This window comes from Triticum dicoccoides, chromosome 2B (assembly GCF_002162155.2).
Source record: "Triticum dicoccoides isolate Atlit2015 ecotype Zavitan chromosome 2B, WEW_v2.0, whole genome shotgun sequence".
In the NCBI taxonomy this organism is placed as follows: Eukaryota; Viridiplantae; Streptophyta; class Magnoliopsida; order Poales; family Poaceae; genus Triticum; species Triticum dicoccoides.
Genome location: NC_041383.1, coordinates 215,994,112 through 216,020,818, shown reverse-complemented (window position 1 = coordinate 216,020,818; position 26,707 = coordinate 215,994,112). Strand labels below are relative to the sequence as shown.

Here is a 26,707-nt window from a genome sequence, read left to right as displayed (position 1 = left end):
CATATGAATATACCTCTAGGGAAATGCAGATAAATTTGATTCAAATCCATGAAGGACCCGACTGTGTCAGCCTTATTTTCTCTTGTTTTTGCCGGCTAAGTTTTCTGGGCTGTCATCGATGTGTACTAGAAGTTGTCGCGCGCGTTGCCGTGCCGCTTTTCTCTCTAGGGCTTCTCATCATACCATTCAATAGAGAACCCTTTTTTGTGTGTTATATCGCTTGGCATTTGATTGTTGATAGGTTGCTTGTTTTTTAGGGCGCAGTTGTCCTTGGGCCAGGCATCGTCTAAGCCACATAGTCAACCAATCAACCGAGCCAAGATCAATAAAGAAGCAATCAGATGATCAAATACATAGAAGAGGGGGCCTTATAGATGAGTACATTGCAATCGTTGCAGCGAGCATAACTGGCTATTGGTGTGTGTGCAGTGCACATCAGAAGTTAAATTCCTAACTATCAACTGCAGTGGCAAATTGTCTATATATGCTCATTGATTTGAGGAATAAAATACTTGGACCAATGCAGGATTGGATTACATTCAGAAATTTTCCAGTGTATGCAGTTAATCTATTTCACTGCCTCTCCTAAAAATAGAGACAGGGCACATTAACAACTCATGACAGTTGCAGCCGAGTAGTATTTTGCATACTTTGCATGACAGTACAACATTCGATCTATGTGTTCAATTAGAAATACGAAGAACCAAAATGGTACAGGTTGTGTTTCAATTGAAATAACTTCTTTTGGTTTGTTATGGTCTATTACCATGATGGCATATATAAGATCAAGACCTAATTATACAACATATCTTGTAATTGCAAGAAAATGAACAAAACATTGAAAGTAGAGGTCACCAACATTTTTCATGTATATGTACGACAGTTTGACTATTTGAAAGATACTCCCTCCATCCCACATAGCCTGAAAAATGATTTTATATTGTGGTACGGAGAGATTAGAGGATATAACCCTTAGACGCTTCTTCAGTTCACAACGAAATACCAGCATCTATACATACATTACGGGAAGGGAAATAAAACAACATCTATCTCAAAAGAAAGGAAAAGAAAGTAAAAAAAAGGACATCCATGGTGTTTCAATCAATTATGCTCTATCTTTGTACTACATACACCTTTGAAAGCATGAAAGAGGACTTCAGATTCCTTTTTTGTGACAAAACCAGACCTGATACTTTTATCTCTTCAAGTCTTTTGGCAAACCACAAGGTTCTTCCGTAATTATGAATGCTCTCTTCTTGATCGCTCTCCTTTCTAGATCAGCAAGTCCTAGCAAAACACATAATTAATAAGTTGATAGTTGAATGACATGCTAGCTAGCAAAATGACCATAAAAGGCAGCAATGTGCGTGAAGTGAAAAAAGTCACACTGGAGAACATGGGAACTTGACTATAATTTGATAGATAGCCACTATAAACTAACTCTGGTGTAGTTTTGTCTTGGTACAACATCATTGTGCATGCCAAAATGCTATAGCATAAAGCTCAGTAAGCAATTCCCATAGATAAGAAATGGATCATGAAAAAGGAGAATTTGTTTTAATAAGCTAATTCTCTGAGGTGTAACTTCTTCATAAGTGGATTTACTTTCACAAGGACCTAGCATAATTGACAATATCATCCTATATGAGGGCCATACTGGTGATCTACATAAATTGATGCACATGTTTTTAGCCCCAGTTACCCTATACAAAACAAGGCAATTAACAAAATTAGCATGTAGTCAATACTTAACAGTAATTAACTAACCTAAACCTTGCCACAACGTGGGTTCATGCCTCCATGGCCTACACCATCTTCATCCTTCTACTGATCCTCTCCATCATCTCCTGGAGGAAATGAAATGCTAGGACAGGTAAGGAAAAGAAGAGGCCCGTAGAAACAAGCTAAGCTAGCAAAACTAAAATTCAAGAAAAAAATAGCGAAGAAATCAGTATCCTCTTCAAAGGTTGTCGCTTTTAATACATACTACAATAGTCCCTTATCCCCAAAAGACAATGTCACACAAAGGATATTCAAGTACCATTCATCCAAAACTTTGATTAGTACCTTTATTGGTGAATAGAATTTGTCATATTAGCACACAACCACGCTCAACCAGAGAACTTCCTTTGTAGGGAGCTCGGAAGCTATAAAGACCATGCACATCCACACATGGCTCACCATCGTCACCATGAACGGCAGGAGCAGGCGCAACCACCTGAACCTCAGTACTGCCACCATGACCAGAAGAACCAGGCTCATCGACCTGCCCCTCAGCCCCAACATCGCCACCATGGGGCACATCAAGAAAACCATCCAACAACTGGCTGACGACCATCACAACCCAGTTTTTTTTTCTGAAAGTTCCGGCGACTTACCAGCGTTTTATTGATTAAGCAGGTAGTAGAATATTTACATTGCCACACAGCAAGGATTTCCTGGGAGCTTAGTAACTAGTTAGATGCCCCTCAGTAGACCTACATATGGAGCTGTCATTTCAGCTTAAGAAATGCCAGGGAAAAGGATGTCTGTACACAACCCTCGGAAGGCATATGATTTGGCCTCTGGCCGCGACACGGCACTGCTAAACTATTGCGTTTCCGGGTGAAGTCCTTGAGGAGCAACTTGCATGGGAACGCCCAGATCTTCCGGCGTTCTGAACCGAAACCTATTCGGTCGCATCGCGATAGGTCTGCGCGGTTGTTGCGTTGCGGTGACAGCTTTAACATGACTAGTAGGTGGGGCGCGCCCTGGGCGCGCCTCCTGTGCGTTCTTGTGCGCACTTGCCTTGGCTGTGCAGCTGTGCACGTGCATATGCAGGCCAGGGTACAGTTAACAAAAACTTAGAGAAAAATGTTCATTCAAGAGACATAGCAAGGTAATAGGTGCATATTATAAGATAGGTCACAATCTTACATGGTGGATGATAGAGGACAACATTGAATTGAAATCAAAGGCTAACATGCTCTAAAAGAAAAACGATCTTCAAAAGAAAAGTAGGGTTCATATATATAGATAGCAGGTGCTGCTGATGACGATGTGTCTAGAGATTAGCTAAAGATGATAGATAGTTCATATATATATATATATATATAGCAAGTGCTGCTCACGACGTCGTGTCTAGTGACGATGGACGGTGAGGGAGAGGCGGCGCCCTTGCATATCATCTCTGAACTTTAAGTTTGCAATGAACTTAATACATTCTTCAAGACCAGCACAACTTGTGGATTCTCGGGAAAAAAATCTGACCATAGTATTCAAACCTGTAGAAGTAGAAGGAACCAAATCAGCATCATATTTATTTGAACCGATTCGAGAACAAGCAGATCTATGCAGATAAGGGATGTATTGCGTTGCATGCATTAGGAACAAAATATTCAAGCAGCACCATCGAATTGCTAGTAAAAGGGGGTAGAGCAAAAGCATGTATTTAAGGAGAGCACCTCCTAATAAAAGTTTCAAGAGTATAGGATACCTCGAGTTCTGAAACTTGAACTAAGATTTTGAGCTTTCCTAGTACTCCCTCCGATCCATCTTACTTCTCGTTAGTTTAGTAAAACTTTAGTCGAAAGGAGCAATAACTAACATCTTTGGAATCACAGAAAAACAATGGTATATTATGCCTAACGCCATATGGTCCGTCATAATTTTATCTTCCTCGAGTGCGTCACTGAGATTGGTCAAGGTAATGATCCCCGATGTGAATTTGAACCATTAAAACATAAGGATCAAAGACTGGGAGATGGGAGATATAAGCAGATCAATGATTGAGCTCTACTAAGGATACAAGGCACAAATATAAGAGATACTACATAAGATGGTAATGAGTTGGACTGCTCTACAAAGAAAAGTGAGCAAACCAGTATGTAAAGCTCGTTAATTTTGGTCTGGAAGCATCAGAATGGAAGTAACAAACATAAATAATAGTTAACAAATAAAATTATTAACAAAGACATATTTATATACATCAAACAGTACCAAGGGAAGTACATGCCGCTCCTCTGGTCGGACCTCCTCCACATCCAAAAACGCCCCGTTGTCCAGCTCGGGTAGCCTCATCCGTGACCTTCCGGAGGTAGCAGCGTCGATGGGCATCATCTGCAAATTGAACAGCAAGGTCATGCCTCCATATGAGGCCTCAACAATCACCTTGCCGTACGGAACGCCCGCTGCAGAATATGTTGGATTTCACAATTTTAAAGTTCTTTGTGTTCCGGTTATGCTAAACCTAATCAATAAAGCTTGGCTGATGATATTTTTTGTAAAACGTGTTCATTGGCGAAATGCTTGTCACAGCATGGAGTAGTGTTGCAGAATCAAATGTTGTCTAAGAAAAGGTTGTGAAGGCTAATACTAAACAATAGTGCAGCTCCATTTTTGAAATTGTTCAATGATTTGTAGCTGCAATAGACGAATTCAAATGATCTCCTCTTATATCTGAACACTAATCATTTATCTCAGAAATGAAGTGGATCAGTGTATTTATTTTTATTACTGCACAGGCTATGTTTCTTTTCACCAAATAACATTTTTTCTACTATATAAGAGCGCCACAACTGCCAAGCTGCCTTTGTACGAGGTACATTCAGTTTTCAGGTTGTAAGATATGAGTCCTTCACATGCATGGAAGAAACAGGAAAACTGGAAGACCACAAACACAATCCGTGTCACACCATTAGAACTAACCTGTGAATCTAATCTTGTAAAATCAATACATGTATAAACCTTATGACTGAAAGAAGGGACATATAGCAGAACGAACAATGTTTGGGCAATGAGAAAAAAAGACATGAGACATGATCCAAGGCGCATTATGCTTTCCAACTCTAGTATTACTATTTCTTTAAGCACTGTTATTGTAATAGAGAACATGAAATATTGATTATATGTAACTTTAGGCCATCGGTTGGTCCTCTGACTTTTTTTTAGAACACTTACACTGTTGAGTACTGAAATTTATTCTGAAAGGGCCTAGAAGTTTGATATTTATCAAGAACCAAACATTTAGAACATTCCGAAAACAATTATAGTACAATGTCGTAGGTCCCTTGTACGATCCATTGGATTCACAGGCAGGACAATCCACTAATAGTTGATAAATACAAAGGTTGACCCCCCCCCCCAATACACACACACACACACACAAAGGTCCAGTTGGGCATTAATGATGCTACTCCATTACAAAACATTGGCCCTTCCTCGTCTGATCATAAAATATGTGTATCGAAGCATCCAAACAACCACATTATCAAATCATACCTACACCACATGTGAATACATGATTTATAATTTGCAGAAGCATATAAATATATATTGATTGCAAAAACATACCTACACCACATGCTTCTTCAAACTTCCCAATATCCAAGGATTCAGGGCCGACAGTGCAGTATCAAGCTGTGCAGGGTTCTTAGTTAGCAAGAAATACTTCAGATTCACAGCATAAGGAAACATAACAAATTCTTTGCTTCAACTCCCAGGAAAAAACAGATAATGCAAACTGTCTATTGAAAGTGAATTGAAAAATGAACAGGCGGCGGATATACTTTCACTGAAACGACTACCTAATAAGAGCAAGACGATCGACAAGTGCATTTGTTGGGTATTTCGTGGCAACCTCTATCCTTCGCTCTCGCATGCCACGTCGGACAGAAAGAGTAATGAGACCTAGTGATTAGTGGGGCTTACTGGACAGAAAGAGAATAGTATGATTCCCAGTTTGATTAGCAAAGAAGTAGAAGATCAATATGTTAGTTGAGGTACAGTATGAGGCACACCGCCATGAGTTCCAGCGTCTCACCGGAGCTGCAGCAGGTGTACTGTCGCGGGCGAGCATGCTGATGAGACGACGAAGTCCACTGCAGCAGGTGTACCGTCTACCTCAAATCAACAGAATCAAAAGGAATTTTGAAATGATTTGATTCTACATAATCAACTTCCATGGATCAGATGCATATAGTATAATCTAATGTTATTTGTGAAACCTTTTGAACTACCAACTACTGAGTTGCATCCAAGCACGAAACTTCCTTGATAGTTTCGGTTCCATGTAGTTGGGCCAAACTTCAATCAAAAGTTTGTTCAACCCCTCCCAAGGCTCTATTGGAGTTGTAAGGTACAATAGAGGTAAAATGAGCATGACTATCTCCATAAACAAACAATAATGTAAATAGAGCAAGGGAACAGCACATACTGTACTGTTGTGTTCAGTATAAGGTGCTTCCATCTTTTGTTCAAATCTTCTACAACCCCATACTGCATCACGGATGCAAAAGGGTGAGAACTAAGTAGACAAACGGAACCATTAGGGGCCCGGATAAAATGTTGTTTGCTGCTAATCTCACATTCAAAATCATTATTAGCACTTAACAAAACAAAACATATCAGAATTTCCTAACAAATAAAAAGCTATAGTTCACACTCTTGTTTCTCTTTCAGAAATTACAAAGTATCATGTGAATGCCCAAGATGAGACATTATACATGCTATACTAAAAGTAAGATGGCATCAAACGAGCTATGAATCCATTTATGATCTGACCAACACAGGGGAAAGAAACAACAGCTACCTGAATCATCGCCCAGACGGCGGCCGCGAGGGGCACCCAGTTAGACAATGGCACGACCCATCACTCAACGAACCACGCGAAGAGGCCGAGCAGGATTAATTTTCTTGGAAGATACTGACTTGTCAAAAGTCAGATGCCATGACCAGATCTTGCCATCTTCAGATACCGATGCTAGATATGTCATGGTCCCTTGATACATGTTCTGGTTCGACTCTATATCAAGAAATTATTGAGTGTGAAGATTGCACATGTGTGAAATCCTGATATTGTTTGCCGATGTTACAAAAAATAGATTCTAACTGCCAGATCGTAGTAGCAAGAAAAGGGAAAAGATAAAGAACAGAAATAATTCACCTGCCCTCCAGAAGATCAGGTCGACGCCGTTCTGCTGCATGAGCGACAGTAGCGCGTCCCGCACCGGCCGGAGCAGATCCCGCCGTCCCGCTCCCACAATTTCTTTATATGGGTAGGGATGGTTCAGAACATTTTTCTTGAATACGCATGAGCATATGTATCATATATTAAAGAATAAGCGGCAAAGAAGCCGGATACAACGCCTTTCAGCTATTACAATGCCAATCACAGGAATTAGCAAACACACCCACCACGCGTACTAAAATACTTGCTTCACCTAGGCCAACGTCATGCCGATGGCGATGGGGCAAGCCACAGAGCAACCGAACCGCTTCACAACCGCAGTCGAAGACCTCTACAACAAGACCAAAACTGGAGACCAACACAGACCAACGTACCCCACCCATTGCGCCAAGAAGAAGTCGGCAAGTGGACGGCAGGGCCTGGACGGACCTAGAGACAACATCAAGGGATGGTTCAGAACATTCAGAGTGGCCATTCCCACAGAAGATTTTGATTTCCTCAGAGCGATGATTAACATAGCCAGCTAGCCATTTCCTGGCTTGGGACTAAAGCTTCAGAAAATCTCCAAGGATCCGTGATTCGAAGGTTATGTTCTCAAGACAGATTTGCATCGGTTTTTAGGAGATTCACATCAGATTTCAAACTAAGAATCTCATAGGTCATCCCCACGCTGAGCAGAGCACTACTCACCAGTGACGAGATCGAACGCAGATGGAGGTGCAGGAGCGGGAGCACGGAGATCCCAACCAGGAGCATGACCCTCCTTCCGAGTCCCCTCCCGGAGGATGAGCAGCGAGACAGAGACACACGGGCAGAGGTCCCTGCTGCTGCAGACGAGGCCAAGGTCGGAGGCGGTGACGTCGTCTGTCGGGGGCGGAGAACCTCTCTCCCGTCGCGGCCCCCCTTCCGCTGCCGTACTCGAGGAAGAAAGGGAGAGGCGGAGTGCTAGAGATAGGCTAGGGCAGGGGAACAGGGAGGAGAAGACGAGAGAAATGGCTGAGGCGGCGGCGGCGGCGGCGGCGGAGGCTTTGGAGGTTGCGTGCGAGAGCTGATGTGACGATGTGGGCCAAAAGAAAAGTAGAGGCTACCTTCCAAGGGAAGGAAGGGATCCATCGCTAATTTTTTTTTACTTCGACACATTAAAGACGGGGACGAGCGATGGGAGCTTGATGGATGTATTTTTTTGTCGTACATGCGAACGCGCGAGGAGGCGCCATTGATGCGCACGTTAATGTTTTGGATGTTCTCTTGAGACGGGATGGCGGATCTTGTTCTGGAATGCGATGTCCCTTCCTTCATTCTCTATAGATGAGCTCGTGTGCGGGATGAGATTCAGTCACAGTCGTCCGTGCAATTCCGTTCCATTGGTGCCGTGATCAGGTTCAACTATTCGGATGGGAGGGTTTGTTGTTGTCGGTGTCAGGATTAATTAAGAGCAAGTAGGGATCTTATCCGTTGTGATGGTGAGATGGGCACGTATTATGAGTATTGGGGCATGGGTATGAGTGGTTAGCTTGCCACGATGCATCATGTCTGAACCACTGTTCATAACTCTGGACGATGGTATTACCATATTTGTGTCCTGTTGCTTACCAAAGACGTACTCCTACTCCTACACGACGAACACTTGAGGAAGTTGAGCAAACACACTACGACACAGTACTAACGTACGTACTTGCATCACTTCCATGCTTATAATTAATAAATTAATCAAATCTCAAATACGCGGAATCGCATCAAAGCTTGGACCATGATCGTGAACAGTGCGCGTGACAGCATCTCAATAAATAAATAAATAAAAAGCGGGCGGCTTCGTGACGTACGCTTGTTGCTTTTTTTTTTGAAATTTACTTCCCCACTTTATTTAGTCTAGTTCAGGTAGTTCATCTGAGACAATACTTAAAATACAATCTTGTGGGGCTAACTCCCACAAAACTGAAATAGCATTACATAAACCAAAACGAGCTAAAACATGAGCAGCCTTATTCGCGGTCCGCCTGACCCATGTAGCCTTGAACTCTCCCAAATTCCTTGCCATCATATTGATCTCTTCGACAACAATTCCCACAGCCGACAGGTTTCTTTCCTTTTCATTCAGTATCCTAGCCACTTCTAGGCAATCTGTCTCCACATGCAGTTTTGGTATATTTCGTTGAAGTGCCATTTGCACCGCCTTCCTGCATGCCAATAGTTCCGTGGTCTCTGCTTGCGAGATCCCAGGAAGGAAAATAGATGCAGCTCCTCTGAATGCTCCCAGCTCGTCCCTGAAGACAACAGCCGCACCTCCATCCTGTCCCGAATGATTCGTAGCCCCATCAACGTTTGCTTTAATCCAATCCCTCTCCGGTGGTTCCCATATCACATGCTGGGTCGGTTTTGGTGAAGTCTCCTGCTTAGTGTGCACTTTCTTCCAGTCGTCCATGATCGCTGCTACTCTCCTCGCCACCGAGCCTGCCTCTTCAATGCGTTTGTCCTCCCTTGTGTCATTTCTCGCCAACCACAGCCCATATAAACCTTGGATCATCGCCGCCTTGTCGTCCTCCGTTGCCTCAGGCAACCACTGGAGCAGCCACGTTGCAAGCGAGCTCTGGGTGCAGAACAAACCAGGTGGGGTCACCACCCTCACACCCAATACCGAACTCAGCTCTTTCCAGAAGTACATAGAATGATAGCAGCCCCAAAACCTATGATGCACAGTTTCCTCGCGACCGCACGCCGGGCAAAACACACCCGGTTTGATTTCCTTCCGTAGTAGCTCGGCACCCGCTGCCAAACCATTCCTGATCAATCTCGAATCATGAATGAGTGCCTTGCCCGGAGCGTTCGTGCTCCACAACACAAGCCATCCTCGATGTGTTGCAACCGAAGAAGACGAGCCGGGCTGTCCCACTCTCGCCCGCTTCCTTTCCATGCCGAGATGGTAAGCTGGCTTGACTGAAAAAAGACCGTTTTTTGTAAAATTCCACGCAAGCGTATCATCTGTTCCCGCTCCGCCAACACAGATTTGCAAAATATCCTGAACGTCTCCCGCTGAGAACATCGCCTCAAGCTTAAGGCGGTCCCATCCCGTAGCATCTGCATTGAGAAGATCACTCACCCGCACTATGCCTGGCACGAAGACTTGGCCCAGTAGCCGCAAGCTCCCTCTGCGTGGTATCCAATTATCATGGTGGATGTTAATGCTCAAGCCATCTCCCACTCACCAAATTAGACCCTCAAGCAACAAATCTCGGCCGAACAGAATGCTTTTGAAGGTATAGGAGGCACCACTCGGGCAAGTAGCATTGAGGATAGTCCCATCAGCAAAATATCGAGCCTTGAGGACCCGAGCACAAAGTGAAGAGGGAACAAGCATAATTCTCCACGCTTGCTTTGCCAGTAAAGCTTGACTAAAAACCTCCATATCTCGAAAACCCATGCCACCCACACGTTTGCTCGCACACATTTTTTCCAAGCGATCCAATGTACCTTTTTTTTCACCGTCAGCTTCACCCCACCAAAAGTTAGAAGAAATAGATGTCAGGTTCCCGCACAATTTTTTGGTGAGTTGGAAGCAACTCATGGTGAACGTTGGGGTAGACTGGAGCCCCGATTTGACCAGCACCTCTCGAGCTTTCTTAGATAAGCCTTGCCCTTTCCATCTCGTGACCTTTCCCTTGGCACTCTCTCTAACATATTTGAAGCACCATCTTTGGACTTGCCCACCGCAGTCGGCAGACCCAAATATTTCTCACTCAAAGCTTCCGAATTGATCCCAATGACTGCCTTGAGCTGCTCTTTGTTTTCCTCCGAACTTCCCTTCCCAAAAAATATGGCCGACTTTTGCATGTTTACTTTCTGTCCTGATGCCAGCTCATAGTCCCCCAAGATCGCCTTGAGCGTCAGTAGGTTATTCTCTGATCCTTCCAGAAAAACAATGATGTCGTCCGCAGAGAGCAAATGGGTTACCATGGGGCCAGTGCTCCAGAATGAAACCCCTCTCAAGTCACCGGCTTCTTGTGCATTTCTTAGCAGAGCCGAAAAACCTTCTACACAGAACAAAAAGAGATACGGTGACAATGGATCACCTTGGCGGAGACCCCTCGAAGGTAGAAAAGAATCAGAGATCCCTTCATTTAGCTTCACTCGGAACCGTGCTGAGGTCACACATCTCATTATCATCTGGATCCAAACTGCACTAAATCCAAACCTCTCCATCACCCTTTGCAGAAAAACCCACTCCACCCTATCATATGCCTTCATCATGTCCAACTTGACCGCACACAAAGGCACTCTTCTACTCCTTTTCCTTATTGCATGGATACACTCATATGCAACTAGGACGTTATCCGTGATAAGCCTTCCAGGCACAAAAGCACTTTGCTCCTCCGAGATCAACAACGGAAGGATTCCCTTCAATCTATTAGCAAGAACGCACGCTTGTTGTTGTTAGGGAAGGAAGGAACACCTGTGCTTCGTTTCCCTGTCTCGGTTGTTCCGCAGTCAGTAGCTCAGTGATGCTCGTGTCATTTTTATTTTTTTCCAAAACGGAGGCATAAAATTTGCCTCATCTATTTCTATTAAATAAGAAGAGAATAGAGTTTAGAGTTTTACATAACACCCAATGCAAAACGGCATGACAACTACTCCCAAAAGATTACAGTCCCAAGTTTTTTTGCACCGGCAGTAACCCATAGCTTTGCTTCTCCAAGAATAGATCCAAGGAGAACAGGCGGTGATGCAAATTTTAGGCGAAATACCCTGGCATTCCGCTCGTTCCAAACGGTCCATGAGATGAGCATGGTGAGGGAGGTCATGGCAATGTCGGTTTGGGTTTCGGTTTCGGTTATCGGTCCGTTTGTCCCACCACGCGTGGATGGAATCATCAAGATGCCACTCGGAGGTGTTGACGTGATGTAGCCCAAACTTCTCGATGATAGCTCTCCAAAGCCTAAGCGTCTTGAAGAAGAGGTGTGTCCCTGTTTCTTGTTCTCTCTTACATAGTTGGCAAAGTCCACAGTTTGCCCAACCACATCTCTCCAACCGATCGACGGTCCAAATACGGTCTTGTATAGCTAGCGAAGCGAAGAATTTAACCTGGGGGGAGCCTTCCAAACCATGTGATCCATGGGTGATAGAATCAACCCAAGGAACCGAGCCTTATACGCGGTGGCCGCCGAGTATATCCCATGATTCGCGTGCTTCCAAATTATATCATCTTCGACTTTCTCATCAAGGTGGAAGTCATGGACAAGCATCCAAAGAGTGAAGAATTCACGAATGTGACCAATGGTGAGAACGGTGTTGGGATTGATTTTGAGAATCCAAGCATTTCCTTTGAGAGCCTCCCGCACCTTGCAATTTTTTCTCCTTGAGGCCTCAAAGATTAACAGCGCAATATCCTTGGGCTTCCGCTCAAGCGGCCAAGGAGAGTCCCAGAATGGCGTCTTTGCGCCGTCACCAACAATGATGATTGTAGAGGCGTAGAAAAACTCGAGGTCATCGTCAGTGCAAGGGTTACCAAAACCCACCCAAGGCTTGTGGGTAGCCTTCCATTCGTACCACAACCATCGTGTTGGAAATATGCCCTAGAGGCAATAACAAAAGTATTATTATATTTCATTGTTCATGATAATTGTCTTTTATTCATGCTATAACTGTATTATCCGGAAATCGTAATACATGTGTGAATACATAGACCACAATATGTCCCTAGTGAGCCTCTAGTTGACTAGCTCGTTGTGATCAACAGATAGTCATGGTTTCCTGGCTATGGACATTGGATGTCGTTGATAACGGGATCACATCATTAGGAGAATGATGTGATGGACAAGACCCAATCCTAAGCATAGCACAAAGATCGTGTAGTTCGTTTGCTAGAGCTTTTGCCAATGTCAAGTATCTCTTCCTTCGACCATGAGATCGTGTAACTCCTGGATACCGTAGGAGTGCTTTGGGTGTATCAAACGTCACAACGTAACTGGGTGACTATAAAGGTGCACTACAGGTATCTCCGAAAGTGTCTATTGGGTTGACACGGATCGAGACTGGGATTTGTCACTCCGTATGACGGAGAGGTATCTCTGGGCCCACTCGGTAATGCATCATCATAATGAGCTCAAGGTGACCAAGGTGTTGGCCACGGGATCATGCATTACGGTACGAGTAAAGTGACTTGCCGGTAACGAGACTGAACAAGGTATTGGGATACCGACGATCGAGTCTCGGGCAAGTAACGTACCGATTGACAAAGGGAATTGTATACAGGGTTTGATCGAATCCTCGACATCGTGGTTCAACCGATGAAATCATCGAGGAGAATGTGGGAGCCAACATGGGTATCCAGACCCCGCTGTTGGTTATTGCCCGAGAGTCATCTCGGTCATGTCTGCGTGTCTGCCGAACCCGTAGGGTCTACACACTTAAGGTTCGGTGATGCTAGGGTTGTATGAATATGAGTATGCAGCATACCGAATGTTGTTCGGAGTCCTGGATGAGATCCCGGATGTCACGAGGAGTTTCGGAATGGTCCGGAGGTAAAGAATAATATATAGGAAGTGGTATTTCGGCCATCGGGAAAGTTTCGGGGTCACCCGGTAATGTACCGGGACCACCGGAAGGGTCCCGGGGGTCCACCGGGTGGGGCCACCCATCCCGGAGGGTCCCATGGGCTGAAGTGGGAGGGGAGCCAGCCCATAGTGGGCTGGTGCGCCCCCCTAGGCCCACCCCCTGCGCCTAGGGTTGAAACCCTAGGGTGGGGGGCGCACCACATGCCTTGGGGGGCACTCCTCCCCCCCTTGGCCGCCGCCCCCTTGGGAGATCCAATCTCCCAGGGCCGGCGCCCCCCCTGGGGTCCTATATAAAGGAGGGCAGAGGGGAGGGCAGCCATACCCATTGCCTTGGCGCCTCCCTCCCCCTGCTACACCTCGTCCTCCTCCCGTAGACGCTTAGCGAAGCCCTACTGGAGTTCTGCTGCATCCACCACCACGCCGTCGTGCTGCTGGATCATCATCAACCTCTCCTTCCCCCTTGCTGGATCAAGAAGGAGGAGACGTCTCTCGTCCCGTACGTGTGTTGAACGCGGAGGTGTTGTCCGTTCAGCACTTGGACATCGGTGATCTGAATCACGTCGAGTACGACTCCATCATCACCATCCCCTTGCAAGCTTCCGCACGCGATCTACAAGTGGTATGTAGATGCAAACTCACTCCCTTGACTCGTTGCTTAGATGAACTCATAGATGGATCTTGGTGAAACCGTAGGAAAAATTTTAATTTTCTGCAACGTTCCCCAACAGTGGCATCATGAGCTAGGTCTATGCGTAGTTCTCTTTGCACGAGTAGAACACAATTTTGTTGTGGGCGTGGATCTTGTCAACTTGCTTGCCTCTACTGGTCTTTTCCTGCTTCAGCGGTATTGTGGGATGAAGCGGCCCGGACCAACCTTACACATACGCTTACGTGAGACCGGTTCCACCGACTAACATGCACTAGTTGCATAAGGTGGCTGGCGGGTGTCTGTCTCTCCCACTTTAATTGGAGCGGATTCGATGAAAAGGGCCCTTATGAAGGGTAAATAGAAGTTGACAAAATCACGTTGTGGTTATTCGTAGGTAAGAAAACGTTCTTGCTAGAACCCAATTGCAGCCACGTAAAAGATGCAACAACAATTAGAGGACGTCTAACTTGTTTTTGCAGCGATTGATCATGTGATGTGATATGGCCAGAAGTTGTGATGAATGATGAATTGTGATGTATGAGATCATGTTCTTGTAATAGGATTCACGACTTGCATGTCGATGAGTATGACAACCGGCAGGAGCCATGGGAGTTGTCTTTATTTTTTTGTATGACCTGCGTGTCATTGAAGAACGCCATGTAACTTACTTTACTTTATTGCTAAACGCGTTAGCCATAGAAGTAGAAGTAGTCGTTGGCGTGACAACTTCATGAAGACACGATGATGGAGATCATGATGATGGAGATCATGGTGTCAAGTCGGTGACAAGATGATCATGGAGCCCCGAAGATGGAGATCAATGGAGCTATATGATATTGGCCATATCATGTCACAACTATATAATTGCATGTGATGTTTATTATGTTTATGCATCTTGTTTACTTAGGACGACGATAGTAAATAAGATGATCCCTTACAAAAATTTCAAGAAGTGTTCTCCCCTAACTGTGCATCGTTGCTACAGTTCGTCGCTTCTAAGCACCACGTGATGATCGGGTGTGATGGATTCTCACATACAACGGGTGTAAGACAGTTTTACACAGCGAAAACACTTAGGGTTAACTTGACGAGCCTAGCATGTGCAGACATGGCCTCGGAACACGGAGACCGAAAGGTCGAACACGAGTCGTATGGAAGATACGATCAACATGAAGATGTTCACCGACGATGACTAGTCCGTCTCACGTGATGATCGGACACGGCCTAGTCGACTCGGATCGTGTAACACTTAGATGACTAGAGGGATGTCTAATCTGAGTGGGAGTTCATAATTTGATTAGAACTTAATTATCATGAACTTAGTCTAAAACCTTTGCAAATATGTCTTGTAGATCAAATGGCCAACGCTCATGTCAACATGAACTTCAACGCGTTCCTAGAGAAAACCAAGCTGAAAGATGATGGCAGCAACTATACGGACTGGGTCCGGAACCTGAGGATCATCCTCATAGCTGCTAGGAAACAATATGTCCTAGAAGGACCACTAGGTGACGCTCCCGTCCCAGAGAACCAAGACATTATGAATGCTTGGCAAACTCGTGCTGATGATTACTCCCTCGTTCAGTGCGGCATGCTTTACAGCTTAGAACCGGGGCTCCAAAAGCGTTTTGAGCATCACGGAGCATATGAGATGTTCGAGGAGCTGAAACTAGTTTTTCAAGCTCACGCCCGGGTCGAGAGATATGACGTCTCCGACAAGTTCTACAGTTGTAAGATGGAGGAAAATAGTTCTGTCAGTGAGCACATACTCAAGATGTCTGGGTTGCACAACCGTATGACCCAGCTGAATATTAACCTCCCTGATGAGGCGGTCATTGACAGAATCCTCCAGTCGCTCCCACCAAGCTACAAGAGCTTTGTGATGAACTACAACATGCAGGGGATGGAAAAGACCATTCCTGAAGTGTTTTCTATGCTGAAGTCAGCAGAGGCTGAAATCAAGAAAGAACATCAAGTGTTGATGGTCAATAAGACCACTAAGTTCAAGAAGGGCAAGGGCAAGAAGAACTTCAAGAAGGACGGCAAGGATGTTGCCGCGCCCGGTAAGCCAGTTGCCGGGAAGAAGTCAAAGAATGGACCCAAGCCTGAGACTGAGTGCTTTTATTGCAAGGGGAAGGGTCACTGGAAGCGGAACTGCCCCAAATACTTAGCAGATAAGAAGGCCGGCAACACCAAAGGTATATTTGATATACATGTAATTGATGTGTACCTTACCAGTACTCGTAGTAACTCCTGGGTATTTGATACCGGTGCCGTTGCTCATATTTGTAACTCACAGCAGGAGCTGCAGAATAAACGGAGACTGGCGAAGGACGAGGTGACGATGCGCGTCGGGAATGGTTCCAGAGTCGATGTGATCGCCGTCGGCACGCTATCTCTACATTTACCCACGGGATTAGTTTTGAACCTTAATAATTGTTATTTAGTGCCAAGTTTGAGCATGAACATTGTATCTGGATCTCGTTTAATACGAGATGGCTACTCATTTAAGTCCGAGAATAATGGTTGTTCGATTTATATGAGAGATATGTTTTATGGTCATGCTCCGATGGTCAATGGTTTATTCTTAATGAATCTCGAGCGTAATATTACACATGTTCATAGTATGGATGCCAAAAGATGTAAAGTTGATAACGATAGTCCCACATACTTGTGGCACTGCCGCCTTGGTCACATTGGTGTCAAGCGCATGAAGAAGCTCCATGCTGATGGACTTTTGGAGTCTCTTGATTATGAATCGTTTGACACATGCGAACCATGCCTCATGGGCAAAATGACCAAGACTCCGTTCTCCGGAACAATGGAGCGAGCAACCAACTTGTTGGAAATCATACATACCGATGTGTGCGGTCCAATGAGCGTTGAGGCTCACGGAGGATATCGTTATGTTCTCACTCTCACTGATGACTTAAGTAGATATGGGTATGTCTACTTAATGAAACACAAGTCTGAGACCTTTGAAAAGTTCAAGGAATTTCAGAATGAAGTAGAGAATCAACGTGACCGAAAAATAAAGTTCCTACGATCAGATCGTGGAGGAGAATATTTAAGTCATGAATTTGGCACACACTTAAGGAAATGTGGAATCGTTTCACAACTCACGCCGCCTGGAACACCTCAGCGAAACGGTGTGTCCGAACGTTGTAATCGCACTCTATTGGATATGGTGCGGTCTATGATGTCTCTTACCGATTTACCGCTATCATTTTGGGGATACGCTCTAGAGACAGCTACATTCGCTTTAAATAGGGCACCGTCTAAATCCGTTGAGACGACACCGAATGAATTATGGTTTGGGAAGAAACCTAAGCTGTCGTTTCTAAAAGTTTGGGGATGCGATGCTTATGTCAAGAAACTTCAACCTGAAAAGCTCGAACCCAAGTCGGAAAAATGCGTCTTCATAGGATACCTAAGGAAACTGTCGGGTATACCTTCTACTTAAGATCCGAGGGTAAGATCTTTGTTGCCAAGAACGGATGCTTTCTGGAAAAAGAGTTTCTCTCGAAAGAAGTAAGTGGGAGGAAAGTAGAACTCGATGAAGTACTACCTCTCGAACGGGATAGTGGTGCAGCTCAGGAAAATGTTCCTGTGATGCCCACACCAACCGAAGAGGAAAACAATGATGATGATCAAGGTACTTCGGATCAAGTTGCTACTGAACTTCGTAGGTCCACAAGGACACGTTCCGCACCAGAGTGGTACGGCAACCCTGTCCTGGAAATCATGTTGTTAGACAACGGTGAACCTTCGAACTATGAAGAAGCGATGGCGGGCCCAGATTCCAACAAATGGCTTGAAGCCATGAAATCCGAGATAGAATCCATGTATGAAAACAAAGTATGGACTTTGACAGACTTGCCCGATGATCGGCGAGCGATAGAAAACAAATGGATCTTTAAGAAGAAGACGGACGCGGATGGCAATGTTACCATCTATAAAGCTCGACTTGTCGCTAAGGGTTATCGACAAGTTCAAGGGATTGACTACGACGAGACATTCTCTCCCGTAGCGAAGCTGAAGTCCGTCCGAATCATGTTAGCAATTGCCGCATACTATGATTATGAGATATGGCAGATGGACGTCAAAACGGCATTGGCATCTTAAGGAAGAACTGTATATGATGCAGCCGGAAGGTTTTGTCGATCCTAAGAACGCTAACAAAGTGTGCAAGCTCCAGCGATCCATTTATGGGCTGGTGCAAGCATCTCGGAGTTGGAATATTCGCTTTGATGAGATGATCAAAGCGTTTGGGTTTATGCAGACTTATGGAGAAGCCTGCGTTTACAAGAAAGTGAGTGGGAGCTCTGTAGCATTTCTCATATTATATGTAGATGACATACTCTTGATGGGAAATAATATAGAATTTCTGGACAACATTAAGGCCTACTTGAATAAGTGTTTTTCAATGAAGGACCTTGGAGAAGCTGCTTATATATTAGGCATCAAGATCTATAGAGATAGATCGAGACGCCTCATAGGTCTTTCACAAAGCACATACCTTGATAAGATTTCGAAAAGGTTCAAAATGGATCAGTCCAAGAAAGGGTTCTTGCCTATGTTACAAGGTGTGAGATTGAGCTCGGCTCAGTCACCGACCACGGCAAAAGATAAAGAAGAGATGAGTGTCATCCCCTATGCTTCAGCCATAGGATCTATTATGTATGCCATGCTGTGTACCAGACCTGATGTAAACCTTGCCGTAAGTTTGGTAGCAAGATACCAGAGTAATCCCGGCAAGGAACACTGGACAGCGGTCAAGAATATCCTGAAGTGCCTGAAAAGGACAAAGGACATGTTTCTCATTTATGGAGGAGACGAAGAGCTCGTCGTAAAGGGTTACGTCGATGCTAGCTTCGACTCAGATCCGGATGACTCTAAGTCACAAACCGGATACGTGTATATGTTGAATGGTGGAGCAGTAAGCTGGTGCAGCTGCAAGCAGAGCGTCGTGGCGGGATCTACGTGTGAAGCGGAGTACATGGCAGCCTCGGAGGCAGCGCACGAAGCGATTTGGGTGAAGGAGTTCATCACCGACCTAGGAGTCATACCCAATGCGTCGGGGCCGATCAAACTCTTCTGTGACAACACTGGAGCTATTGCCCTTGCCAAGGAGCCCAGGTTTCACAAGAAGACCAGGCACATCAAGCGTCGTTTCAACTCCATCCGTGAAAATGTTCAAGATGGAGACATAGAAATTTGCAAAGTACATACGGATCTAAATGTCGCAGATCCATTGACTAAACCTCTCTCGCGAGCAAAACATGATCAACACCAGAACTCTATGGGTGTTCGATTCATCACAATGTAACTAGATTGGTGACTCTAGTGCAAGTGGGAGACTGTTGGAAATATGCCCTAGAGGCAATAATAAAAGTATTATTGTATTTCATTGTTCATGATAATTGTCTTTTATTCATGCTATAACTGTATTGTCCGGAAATCGTAATACATGTGTGAATACATAGACCACAATATGTCCCTAGTGAGCCTCTAGTTGACTAGCTCGTTGTGATCAACAGATAGTCATGGTTTCCTGGCTATGGACATTGGATGTCGTTGATAACGGGATCACATCATTAGGAGAATGATGTGATGGACAAGACCCAATCCTAAGCATAGCACAAAGATCGTGTAGTTCGTTTGCTAGAGCTTTTGCCAATGTCAAGTATCTCTTCCTTCGACCATGAGATCGTGTAACTCCTGGATACCGTAGGAGTGCTTTGGGTGTATCAAACGTCACAACGTAACTGGGTGACTATAAAGGTGCACTACAGGTATCTCCGAAAGTGTCTATTGGGTTGACACGGATCGAGACTGGGATTTGTCACTCCGTATGACGGAGAGGTATCTCTGGGCCCACTCGGTAATGCATCATCATAATGAGCTCAGGTGACCAAGGTGTTGGCCACGGGATCATGCATTACGGTACGAGTAAAGTGACTTGCCGGTAACGAGACTGAATAAGGTATTGGGATACCGACGATCGAGTCTCGGGCAAGTAACGTACCGATTGACAAAGGGAATTATATACAGGGTTTGATTGAATGCTCGACATCATGGTTCAACCGATGAAATCATCGAGGAGCATGTGGGAGCCAACATGGGTATCCAGACCCCGCTGTTGGTTATTGCCCGAGAGTCGTCTCGGTCATGTCTGCGTGTCTCCCGAACCCGTAGGGTCTACACACTTAAGGTTCGGTGACGCTAGGGTTGTATGAATATGAGTATGCAGCATACCGAATGTTGTTCGGAGTCCCGGATGAGATCCCGGATGTCACGAGGAGTTTCGGAATGGTTCGGAGGTAAAGAATAATATATAGGAAGTGGTATTTCGGCCATCGGGAAAGTTTCGGGGTCACCCGGTAATGTACCGGGACCACCGGAAGGGTCCCGGGGGTCCACCGGGTGGGGCCACCCATCCCGGAGGGTCCCATGGGCTGACGTGGGAGGGGAGCCAGCCCATAGTGGGCTGGTGCGCCCCCCTAGGCCCACCCCCTGCGCCTAGGGTTGAAACCCTAGGGTGGGGGGGCGCACCACATGCCTTGGGGGGCACTCCTCCCCCCCTTGGCCGCCGCCCCCTTGGGAGATCCAATCTCCCAGGGCCGGCGTCCCCCTGGGGTCCTATATAAAGGAGGGCAGGGGGAGGGCAGCCATACCCATTGCCTTGGCGCCTCCCTCCCCCTGCTACACCTCGTCCTCCTCCCGTAGACGCTTAGCGAAGCCCTGCTGGAGTTCTGCTGCATCCACCACCACGCCGTCGTGCTGTTGGATCATCATCAACCTCTCCTTCCCCCTTGCTGGATCAAGAAGGAGGAGACGTCTCTCGTCCCGTACGTGTGTTGAACGCGGAGGTGCTGTCCGTTCAGCACTTGGACATCGATGATCTGAATCACGTCGAGTACGACTCCATCATCACCATCCCCTTGCAAGCTTCCGCACGCGATCTACAAGTGGTATGTAGATGCAAACTCACTCCCTTGACTCGTTGCTTAGATGAACTCATAGATGGATCTTGGTGAAACCGTAGGAAAAATTTTAATTTTCTGCAACGTTCCCCAACACATCGAAGGCGTAAAGCACGCGCAAACTTGTCGGTGTTGAGTACCCCTAGACCCCCATACTCCTTTGGTCTACAGACCATTTTCCAGTTCACTTTGCATTTGGCTCCCATTGTCTTGTCCGCTCCGGACCACAGGAACGCCCTCTCCAACTTATTGAGGCTGTTGAGCATGCTTGGCAGAACAATGAGAGGTGTGAGAGAGTATATGGGAGGAGATGACTGACTTGACTAGTATCGTGTGACCAATAGTGGTGACGTTTTGGCCGTTCCACGTGACCAACTTGCCAGATGCCTTGTCCTCAAGGTATTGGAAATCCACCTTCCTCAGTTGCCAGACGGAGAGTGGCAAGCCTAGATATTTCACCGGGAAGGTAGCACGAGTTACCGGCATGCTCTGAAGAATGTGCCCAAGGTTAAGATGATTGCATCGGATTGGCACGACAGAGCTTTTCTGAAAGTTGGTGCAAAGGCCAGTGACGTCCCCAAAGCCTCTCAAGATGGATGCAAGGTTTGTCGATATCTGTTTTGATGGGGGCCACAAAAACGGGGGCATCATCCGCATATAGGGAGGATCTCACCATGGGTCCTCGCCCCCGAATCTTGTGAAGGAGGCCTTTCCGGGTTGCCAAATCCAGAATCTTGTGCAGCGGATCAATCGCGATGACAAAAAGCAATCGGGAAATGGGGTCCCCCTGCCCGAACCCAGCACCGTGCTTAATGGGTGGGCCGGGGATCCCATTTAGGAGAATGCAAGATGAAGACGAGGAAAGCAGTGCGGCAATTCAAGCCCGGAACTTGTCCGGGAACCCCATGCGTCGGAGGAGATTCAAAATGTATTCCCACTTAACAGAGCCAAAGGCCTTTCTTATGTCCACCTTGAGAGTAGAGCAGGGGTCTTGCACTTATGTAATCTCCTGGCAAAGTTCCGGATGCACATGAAGTTGTCATGGATACTACGCCTCTTGATTAAAGCACTATGTGCATTGGAGACAAGGCCGTCCATTAGAGGAGCAAGCCGAAGCGACAAGACCTTGGCAATAATTTTGGCGAGAGCATGGATGAGACTAATAGGTCTATAATCAGAGATGCCTTCCGCGCCATCCTTTTTGGGCAAAAGAACAACATTGGCGGAATTCACCCATTGCAGATTGGATGTGTGGAGGGAGTCAAAGCGCTGGATGACCCTCATGACCGTATGCTTGATGATGCCCCAACACTTCTTGAAGAAGATCCCAGTGAAACCATCCGGACCGAGCGCCTTATCACTAGGCATCTCCTTTATGGCCGCCCAAACCTCCACTTCCGTGATGGAGTTACCCAAGACGTGCAAGTCATGGGTCTCGATCCCAAGGTCCTCGCAGTTGAAGTCTTTGTTGGTACTATTTCCCCTACCCATGACCTTGGAGAAGTGGTCATGGATGATCTTCTCTTTTTCCTTCTGCTCGGTCACCCACCCATGTGCGTGCTTAATCCGGTTGATGTGATTCTTCCTTCTTCTGGCACTGATGCGGCGGTGGAAGAATTTTGTGTTTACATCACCATGCCTCAAGTTTGCCAACCGAGCACATTGACTCTTTCGAGTTCTCTCAAGAACCGCCAAACTGATCACCCTCCGCTTGAGCCTCGAACGTATATCACGTTCCTCAGGAGAAAGGGCCCTCGCCTCTTGCGCAATGTCAAGGTGGAGAATCACAAGTAGGGCCGCATGGAGTTAGACCTTAGCCTTGGAGAACAGATCCTTACTCCACTCAGTAAGCCGGGTCGCTGTTTTTTTGAGCTTGTGGAAAAGGACCTGGTACGGTTCCGAATGCCCAACATGCTCGTCCCACGCCTTCTGCACCACCTCGGAGAATCCAGGCAAGGAAGCCCAGAAGTTTTCAAACTTGAAAGATCTTGGCCTTCTAGGCCCTTTGTCCTCCGCGAGCAGGAGGGGGCAATGGTCGGAGAGGGAAGACGGCAAAGCATGTAGCACATGGGTGTTGAAGGCCATATCCCACTCCGCATTATAGAAGAAGGAGTCGAGCTTGCAAAGAGTCTGGTTGTCCCGCTCATTACTCCAAGTGAAGCACCTATTATGTAGGTGAATTTCCTTGAGCTCACAAGATTGTAAGGGCCCGGAAGCGATTGATCCTACTCCGGTTAAATTTTCTCTTGTTTTTGTCCCTAGCGTGATAAATTTGGTTAAAATCTTCAAGGGCCGGCCATGCAATCCCATTGGGTGGCTTGTGGGAGATGAGCTCGGCGAAGAAAGCATATTTGCAGGCGTGATTAGTTGGCCCATATACGGACGTGACCCTAAAGCAGACATCGGTCGCATGGATATGGACCGTGCCAGAGAGGCAATAAGAGCATCTCCAACAAGCGTCGTGCCGCAAATTTGGCCATTTTAGCGCGCGCGCAACCTGGCGGGTGGCTCCAGCGGGCGCGCAATAACCACACGCGCCATATAAGGAGTTGGGCGCGTGGTCGGATTCGCTATCTCGCCCGGTGTATTTGGGGCGCCCGCTTCCGCGCGCGGCACACTCGAGCGCTCACGTCGCACTCTCTCCTCTCCGCCTCCTACGCCCCGCGCACGTCGGCGCCGGCGAACTGCACCCATGGACGCACGCGCCGGCACCCCGCTCACCCCATCCTATAGTCGCGACCCCTCCACCACTGCCGCCGCCGCCGCAAACCCTAGCGCGGGGGGCGTTGGCCTCGCCTCCGCCGGAGCTCCTCCGACCGTCGGCCTCGCGCGCGGCCTCTTCATGCCGCCGCGGATGACCTCGGCGGCGGGTGGTGTCGCACCGGCGCCGGCCCGAGCCGCCGCCCCTTCCTCGAAGCTCCCCAATGCGGTGCGGCCAAAGAAGGGCAAGACATCGGCGAAGAAGAACAAGGCGGCGGCTCCGACCCTCGAAGGCGATGTGGAAGAAGCTTGCAGGGCGTGCGACGGGCGCGGCGGCTACCGAAGCGCCGGCGAGCTCACTTGTTGAGCCGGCGACCGACGCGCACAACATGTTCGACGAAATGCCCCCAAGGTAGAAATTATTTCCAACTTTTCTTTTCTTGTTATATATTTCAGTGCATTCATATAGATAGCTTATTTGCATTGTTCAAGAAACTTTGTAGTCTCAATGATGATGCATACATGTCAACTATGGGTGTTGGCTCCAACAATTCGCATTGGTCTCAAACCAATGACATGCATTTCGAAGACCATGAGTTCGAGGTGGACGAGGAGGGTGAGAGCATTGTCGACGCGCCGAAGGAAGAGCGGGCAATTACACCAACGCCGATGACATCTTACTATGCAATACTTGGTTGCAAGTGTCGAGGGATCCATCCGTTGGAGGTGATCAAAGTACAGATGCTTATTGGGGCGGATGAAAGAACACTTTGATGTTCACAACATGAGTGGAATTGACCGCTCCGAGAGATCACTTCGGTCCCGATGGTCGACAATCAACTCGGATTGTCAAAAGTGGGCGGCCGCACAATAAGGCGGTTGACAAGTTGAACCCAAGTGGCACAAATGAGGACGATAGAGTAAGTGGCATTTCATACATGTTCATCATACTTGTTGTTGGTGTTCGAAGTGCTAACTTGCTTTGTTTTTATGTGGTACAACATTGCACAAAACTTGTTCAAAGAAGAGGAGAGGAAAACCAAGAAGGGGAAGATCAAGAAAGGAAGGGTATTTACCTTGCCTCATTGCTATAAAGTGTTGAAGGATGATGAGAAATGGAAGAAGCATGAAGATTTGGATGATTTGCATTTGAGCAACAAACGCAAGCGAACAATTGAGTTGAATGATGATGATGAGGAGGAGAATGATGCATCAAGTGATGACGGCAAGAGAAGCCCCACACCCAACTCGGTTTCATACTCGAAGCCAAAATGACCGGATGGGTGCAAGAAAGACAAAACAAAAAAGAAGAAGAGGAAAGGAGATGATGAACTCAAAAATTCTATGGAAGCTATTGTGAAGGCAAGAAAAGAAGCCAAACGAGGTGAGGAAAATGGCAAAGAACCAAAATGCCGTGACCGAGGAGGGGAGGTTGGCAGCCGAGGAGAGGAGGGTGGCGGCCGAGGAGAGGAAGGTGGCTTTGGAGGAGAGGAAGGTGAGCAATGAGGAGCGAACTAGATTGTTGGAATGGGAGAAGCACTTGTTCTTCTTGGACACATCTAACCTCAATGAGGCGCAAAAGGAGTATGTCAATCTTGCCCGTGAAGAAGTCTTGATCCAAAAAAGAACCATGATTCGTGCAATGGGTGGCGGTGGCCTTGGCGCTATGGATGGTGGTGGCCTCGGCGTTATGGGTGGCGGTGGCCTTGGCGCCATGGGTGGCATGGGTGGCTTCGGAGGTATCATGGGCGGTTTAGGTGCCATGGGAGGCATGGGTGGCTTTGGAGCACCCCCGGACGCTATGGCCGCCATGGGAGGCATGAGTTTTGCTTCTTTCATGAGAGGCATGGGTGCACCTCCGGCCGCCATGGGCGGAATGTCTTTCGATGTGCCTCCTCACACACATTCCCATGAAGATGCCGTTGAAGATCTTGCCAACACCGTCGGAGCTTCACGTGATGCGGTGCATGATGAGGAGAGGGAGGAAGATTCATCTTCGGAGGCGGAAGAATCGTCTTTCGAAGATGAGGACGAAGATGAGGAAGAGGATTGATGTGTCTTTCGTTTGTGTCTTGAACTTGGTTTGCATTTTGAACTTGGTTGGATGAACTTGTGGGCATGATTTTGAACTTGTGGGCATGAACTTTTATTCATCAACTTGTTTCTGTGAAATTTTATATGTCATGTTCATTGCATTTTGAATGTTTCAAATTCATTTTGTGTCCAAAATGCCATATATGCAATGCCCCGGCGAGTCGCGCGCGTCTGTTGGAGCCAGCGCTGGCGGCCGCGCAAAACTAGGTGAAAGGCGCGCGACAAACTAGTTTTTAGCGCGCGGCGCGAAGCGCGGCTGTTGGAGATGCTCTAAGTCGATGTGGTGATATCGGAGACGTCGAGAACGTTGTCATCCCATAGGTGTAGGATCCCTCCTCTAGTCCCCAGTGCTGGGCGTTGCGCAAAAATTTGTCAATGCTGTCAAGCTTTGTCTCTTGAAGACAGACTGGTTGGCAAGAGGAGGCGGCAAACGTTGCACTAACCGTTGCCTTTCGAGCTGGGCAGTTGAGTCCACGGATATTCCAAGTTAAAAGTGTTGATGGGTTGTGTCCTCATATGTCACACAAAAAAACACTTGTGGCCTGCCAGGCATAGCAGTCGAAACTAGCCATCAGGACTTGAAGAACAATTGCAGAGACAATAGGACAGTGAAGCAAACAAGATAGCACATTAAGGAGCCACACCCTCCCGATACAACACACACGCACAGTACTAGAAAGAACACTAAAAGTAGTCCAAACACTATCCGGTGCACTAAGAAGCTGGGCTAACATAAGCGCCATTAGCACCCTAACATGCAGACTACGGACATCAATCATTTTGA

At 46.7% G+C, this 26,707-nt stretch overlaps 1 long non-coding RNA gene across 23 annotated transcripts; it reads right to left on the bottom strand.

Moving 5' to 3' along the window:
- Nucleotides 1–923: 923 nt before the first annotated feature.
- LOC119363153 lies at nt 924–8,733 on the bottom strand. 23 transcript variants are annotated; one of them, XR_005173821.1, is made up of 9 exons: nt 6,923–8,733; nt 6,569–6,781; nt 5,801–6,255; nt 5,565–5,687; nt 5,332–5,397; nt 3,979–4,098; nt 3,111–3,263; nt 1,768–1,847; nt 924–1,287 (listed from the first exon to the last, which is right to left on the bottom strand). It is a non-coding gene; the product is annotated as an uncharacterized LOC119363153 (long non-coding RNA). The 23 variants fall into 23 exon arrangements; XR_005173824.1 differs by having other exon boundaries at nt 5,332–5,687; nt 5,801–5,876; nt 5,985–6,255; XR_005173829.1 differs by lacking the exon at nt 5,565–5,687 and having other exon boundaries at nt 5,801–5,876; nt 5,985–6,255.
- Between the last annotated feature and the right edge of the window lie 17,974 nt (nt 8,734–26,707).